Source organism: Populus trichocarpa, chromosome 16 (assembly GCF_000002775.5).
Source record: "Populus trichocarpa isolate Nisqually-1 chromosome 16, P.trichocarpa_v4.1, whole genome shotgun sequence".
NCBI classification, from domain to species: domain Eukaryota; kingdom Viridiplantae; phylum Streptophyta; class Magnoliopsida; order Malpighiales; family Salicaceae; genus Populus; species Populus trichocarpa.
The window spans coordinates 10,792,733-10,799,867 of NC_037300.2; positions in this window are offsets into that span (position 1 = coordinate 10,792,733).

A 7,135-nucleotide genomic window follows, 5' to 3' on the forward strand; every position below is an offset into this window, starting at 1 on the left:
CAACAATTATTGGGCTTGGCATTGTGTCAAATCTCGACACGCTAGGTCTAGCACTAGCCAGACACACATGTGATTAGGCTTGACAGTGTATCAAACCCCATGAATACTAGGTTTGGCCCGAGCCAGACCTAGACACTATTGAGCTTGATAGTGTGCCAAGCTCCGGGCATGTTAGGCTTAGCAGTATACCAGTCCTTAGCACGTCCATTGGAATGTGTATCCTTTCTTGGCATGCCCAAGGGAATGAGGTAATGTGGGCCTAACAAACCTGCCAGACCCAAGGCACTTGGACCTAGCATTCCGCCAAGTTCATTGTTTATGGACTTGGCAATCAGTCAAATCCATGATAACGTGGGTCTGGTAAACATGTTGAACCCAAGGTACCTGGACTTGGCCATTTGCCAAGTCCAACCTACTTGGATATAGAAGTTAGCCAAGTTCAAGGTAATATAGGTTTGACAAACATGTCAAATCCAAGGCACTTGGACTTGACATTCAGCCACGTCCAAGATAACATGGGTCTGGAAAACATGTCAGACCTAAAGTATTTGAACTTGACAGTTAACCAAGTCAAAGGCAACGTGTGTCTAGCAAATATGATAGATCTAAGGTACTTGGAGTTGGCAATTAGCCAAGTCTAAGGTAATGACCATCCTCCCTTGACACACCCAAGGGAATGAGGTAATGTGCGTTTGGCAAACATGCCAAACCCAAGGCACCTAGACTTGACAATCATTTAAGTCCAAGATAACATGGGTCTGACAAACATGCCAGATCTAAGATACTTGGATCTGCATTTAGCCAAGCCCAAGGTAACGTGGGTCTGGAAAACATGTCAGATTCAAAACACTTGGACTTGGCAGTCCTCCAAGTCCAATATATTATAAGTTTGATAAACATGCTAGACCTAAGATATTTGGACTTTGCAATCCTTCAAGTCTAAGATAACACGGGTCTTGAAAACATGTAGGACCCAGGATACTTGGACTTGGCATTTATCCAAGTCCAAGGTAATATGAGTCTGACATACTTGCTAGACCCAAGACATTTGGACTTGGCAGTCAGCCAAGTACATTACACTTGGACTTTGCAATTAGCCAAGTCCAATATATCGTGGGTCTAACAAACATGTCACACACAAAGTACTTGGACTTGATAGTTAGCCAAGTCTACGGTAATATGTGTTTGGCAAACATGTCAGATCCATGGTACTTGGACTTGACAATTAGCCAAGTCCAAGGTAACGACCATTCTTCATTGGGCACCCCCAATGGAATGAGGTAATGTGGGTATGGTAAATATGTCAAACCCAAAGCACGTGGACTTGACAGTCAGCCAAGTCCAAGATAACATGAATCTGACAAACATACCAGACCTAAAATACTTTTTGCTCACTTTGCCCTTCAATTTCATGTCCTTTAAAGCTCGAAATCCACTCCTATTTATAGGGGTGAGAAGAGGGATATTTTATCTTTATCGAGGATCAATTTTGGCCCTTGATTAAAGAGGAAAAGATCCTAACCGTTGGCTCAAATGTGTCATCATGGTTTGTAAAAATTAGGCTACTAAGGCTAGTCGGATTAGTCTCTTTAAGGTGGTGCTATGGTGGCTGTAGAGGCAATCAAATGGGAAGATTTATGTTGGGGTGCAGCACAATGTCAGGCCATCATAATGGTGTATGGTTTGTCCAGTTTGGTTGAGAGATGAAGCATTAAATGCTCTAAAAACATAGTCACCCGAGCAACCTTTTCGGGTAAAAGGTAGGGGATGATGAACAAGATGTCTGGTTTTCCCTTTTTTTTGTTAATGTTTGGTCAAAACAATGCCTTTTTTTTTTGTCAAAGTGTGACATTTCATTTAAATGCAACGATGTTGTTTTTGCTTTCAGGGATTTGATCAAAGTTCAATTTAGTCATTCGGCTTTTGATTTCTTTTAATTACATCCCTAATTGACCTTGAACTTTTATTTTTTTGCAATTTTGCCCCTGCTGAACTTCAATATCAACCTCAAATTTTAGTGTCTTTTTCATTGTGGTTCTTGGTTTTGGATTTATGCAAATTGACCATTAAATTTTTAATTTCTTCAATTTCACCCCTATTCTCAACTGAATTAAGTCCCCGAAGTTTATCGGCTTCTTCAATAAGATCCTTAGCTATGTATTTCTTCAATTTAACCCCTAATTGACCCTAAACTTTGATTTTCTTGCAATTTTATCCCTAATTCCAATCAATTGACTTTGTAAAAATTAAATTTAGTTCTCTAAAATTTTAATCTTCTCTATTAAGTCCAAATTAGGCTTCCAAACTTAAGTTTCACCAATTAAGTCCCTAATAAAATAAATTTGACACATTAAAAGTATAATTAAGTCCTTGCACCTAATTAAATCTTTTTAATTTGGCACATGATTAAATCAATTGGCTTATTAAAAATCTAATTATGTCCCTACACTTAATTTTTATGTAGACTCGTCCAATAATCATTTAATTTGACCTTGAATCTGTATTATCTCTCCAATCTTGGGTACAATTGGGTATGATTAGACTCTCAATTCCGTCCAAAACTCCAACTTATATATATATATATATATATATATATATGAAATCTTCCCCAGCCAGCTTTTGCCAATTGTTAGTCTTTTTGTTATTATTGCTTTTGTTTTCTTTTTAATTTCTATAAGGAAAAAAGGTAAATTTGGGGGAAAATAACCCAAAAATGGGTAATGACACCCTTATTCAAATCTCTGTAACCAATGTATATTTTAGGATTTTTAGTTTCTTTAAAAACCAGGTAGCTACTCTATTTTTCTAATTTTCCTTTATTTTTGGAGATCCCAATTCATGTCAGGTAATGATATATCCCACTCAGCTTTTTAAGACTAAATGTTAAGCTAATCTAGACTTTCATAAACTAGGATCTTTTGTAAGTCATAATTGTATACCAACTTTGAGATGCACCAATTGAGTGTGGGGTTTGCTATTTCTAATTAGGTGATGGAATTATGTTTGAAAGGTCAATGTTATGCTGAAAGTCAAAAATAATTTTGAAAAGTTTGTTAAAATGCCATTCCCTAAAAACAAATCTAGAACCATAAAGGAGATTTTGTTTAAGAAATTGGTTAATGGGTACATTTGAGACCAAATTAAAATTAAAGCCCACTTACTTTTAGGGTGAAGACTTTGTTCGAATTTAATCTTTAACATAAGCTCTTTAACATTTTTTAAATAAATTATGGGTGAATAAAAAATTAATATCAAAGAACTCCTGGTTGGCATGTTTTGGTAAAAGTCAAAACCTTCTAAAAAAACTCTATCTCATATATAAAAGAAACAAGATTTTCTTGGTGATTATTGTAAACCCTGGTTGAAAATTAGGCAGAAAAGCAATTCAAATGCTTATAGAATAGATTTATCAGAAGTACTAAATAAGCATTAGAACAAACCAAGTACGAAAAAATAATATAGAAAAGTGAATAAAATATTACTGGAAGTGAGTTACCTGAAAATAAAATTATCAATATGTAACTAAATGAAATTCAAGTTCACCCAGGTAAAAAGTTATATAGACAAATACCAGGATCTATGAATTTTATCTCGGGAAAAAGAAATTTACTATTTGGGATATAGAGGGAATTTGGTGTGCATGTGTGTGTGCACTGATAAGAAGAAAAAAAAAGAAAAAAAAAGAAAAAGAAAGAAAGAAGGGAAACTACTATTTACATGTGAGAGAGAAAAAAATGGTAAAGGAAACAAAAAATCTTAAGAGGAGATCTTGAGGGAACATTAACCAAGCTTAGTGAGCATTAATTGGAAGGAAGAAAAATCTAGTGAAGGTGAATAGAAAAGGAAAAGGGAAGTTTGACCAAGATTAAAGAAAAAAAGGAGTTGGAAGCTTGAATTGGATAGTGTTTACAGTTTAATTACTTGCTTGGTAAGGCATTCTAAAGACTTTCGATCTGATTTTTAATGGCTAAAGTCCTTAAATGATTGAATTTTTGAAATTTGAAAAGTTAGGGTTCTTGAATGAATTTGGAGGACATAAAAACTTATTATAAATTGTCATGGGAAATAATGTGAAAGTTAGTAAAGTGATTAAATTATTGTAGCTGAAGTAAATTTTTTTGATAATTAAATAGATCCAGTGGTCGGCCAATCATGAGAGTCTTTCAATCTTGTTTTATGCTACTATGTTAATGCTTTGTACTCCATGATGTGAATTGATGAATATGTAGGCAGTAGAACTATTTTTTTTTTTTAATATCTCTTTACAACTTCTTAAATTTCATGGAGATGTTTGATGAGAAATATAGTTGATTGTTGGTCCTTATTAGATTTTGTATGTAAAGGAGTTATGAGACATTTATAATTCATTAGAGATGTTAAATTGGTGGCTAAAATCCATGAAATTCAACGGGACTGTACAAAAGGTGAGATATCTAAGACAGTAATAGATCAAACATTAACAGTTGAGGTCTAAGACAGTTTCAGATCAAACAGTAACAGTTGAGGTCTAAAACAGTAACAGTTGAGGTCTAAGACAATAACAGATCAAATAGTAACAATTTAGGTCTAAGACAGTAACAGTCGAGGTTTAAGATAGTAACAGATCAAACAGTAACAGTTGAGGTTTAAGATGGTACAGTTGATGTCTAAGACAGTAACAGTTAGGCTTTCACTTGAATATATATATATATATATATATATATATATATATAATAACTGAGTCGTGCGGGCACTTGCACGTTGAGATACTAACTCTGAAAATATACTTGATATGTGTATGTATGTTATGATGAGGAAATGAACATGTATAGAAAGTAACATATGTGTAATGAATGAATATGAATTCTTTATAACATTCGACTTGAAGGGATCATGACCAAAAACTTCCTTGTGATTCAAGAGGAGTGACCAAGATTGGATCTTCTGTTGGGGGAGGTCATGAGACAGGCGGAGCAGGTGTGTGATTTTCCCTCCTTTTTGCACTTATGGAATTTAAAGTTTTTATGGTGAATGCAATTACAATAAATGCCATGTTTAATGTAAATAAAGTCTAGCGTATTTACAAGATTAGCTTCGGCTAATGGCATCCGTGATAGGATTGCCTGGAGATGAATTACAAGATTAGCTTTGGCTAATGATGTCCGCGTTGGGACGCTCAGGAACGATTGATACGACTCGATTTGTAAAGGGTATCCGTGTTTGAATGACCTGAAGGAAATTGATAAATATAATTGCCTAAAAATATCTAGGTTGGACTATGCAAAGCACCTGGTTTATGCAAGTAAATAAGAGTATTCAAATTAAAGATATGCAAATAAGTTTTAATTGGGTTTAAATAATTTACAAGCAAATTATAAGTTGATTGTTAAAATTCTTATGGATTCGATAGAAAATTTATACTTCATTCGTATACATTACATGATCATATATATTTCTTCTATCAATATAATGGTATGCTTACTGAGTTGTTTGTGTAACAGGTCCATTAAATGTACAGGGATATCATTAGTTTAGGACTCCACTTTGTTAAGTTTATGTAAATATTTTACTTAAGCATAATGAAACTAACACGATTATACAGTATGCTTTTGTGTAAACCTTGATGTATATATACAAGTCTTAGCTCAACATATAGTACATTAGTTATCTTGTAATTAACACTTTTGAAATGTTTAAGAATACTTATTATGTTTTAAATTCTCTCTTTACATTTTAGTATCCCTTTTACTTTTAAATTTTATAATATGATTTATGGGTTATGTTCACACACACACACACACACACACACACACACACACACACACACACACACATATATATATATATATATATATATATATATATATATATATATATATATATATTGTGGATTGTATGAGGTGTTGAATATTGATGATTGAAATAAGGATCGAAATTAAGGGACCTTGTGATGATGGTTGATTGAGTAACTTGATAGTAGTCGATAACTTGGGATGTTCTAAATACAAACGAAACTCTGCCTAAATTTTGGTAGAATTCTTTATAAAAAAAATAAAAAAAATTACCCTCAGATTAAGAGCATATGTTGGGATCTTTTAGCGTTGATTAAATCGTACAGTCAGGTCTGTTACAATTATACAGTGGAAAATTGAGATGTTAAATTGGGCCAAAAGGGCACCTGAGCTTTTAAAGGAGAAATGTCCTAAGTAAAATGGGTTTTGGGCTTAAACTCTCACAAGCACGTCAGTCAAGACAAGTTAGGTTGTTGGTTTATTGTAAAATAATATATTATGTAATAAAATATTATTTTTTACTAATTGAATAATGGAATTAGTTATTGCCAGAATTAATTCTTTAACTTCATAGTTTCCAAAATCCTCTATAAAAAAGGAGGGTGAATGAAGAGTTCCCTATAAAAAAATATTTTCCAGATTTTTACACACTTTTTCTTATTTTTTAATTTTTCTTTTATTTTTATGCTCTGGTTTTCCTTCCAAATCCAGAGTTTAGGTTCACTTTGTTAAGAGATAATTGTGTTTTTTTTTTTTTTTACTTTGGTTTAAAGACCTTACTTAGAAGTGCATCTAAACTAAAGTGGTGTTGTTTAAACCCTGATAGAGTTATTGTAAACATCATTTGCACCAAGAGATGAGTAATAAAGTCTTAAGAGCAAAGAATTCATCATTAATAACAACAAAACCTTTATTATTTTAAAGTGCTTTAAGAATTAAATACCTTTTTTTTTACCTACAATTTGAACTTAAATGCTAGGACTTTATTTTGATATCAATCTCAAGTTTGATGTATGCTTAGTATATATGCTAAAATCTTTATAGTCTTTGCCTTTAATTTAAACTTAGATTTTTTTAATTGTTGTAAGATGTGATTTTTTAGGATTAAATTGGAATATAGTACAAACACCCACACTAAAAGCAATGTTAAGTGTACAAATAGTAATGTAAAGTAAACTTCATATCATACTTCCATAAAGTGTAGAATTAACATTTACCTGTCCTGTAGAATCTGAGTTGATTTTGACACATGTGCTTATAAGTGTACAAGGATGACTCTTTCTTTTTCATATCAAACTTCTTAACCATATCTCTAACATACTTGGATTGAGAAATAAAAATTCCATTTTCACTTTGTTTAATTT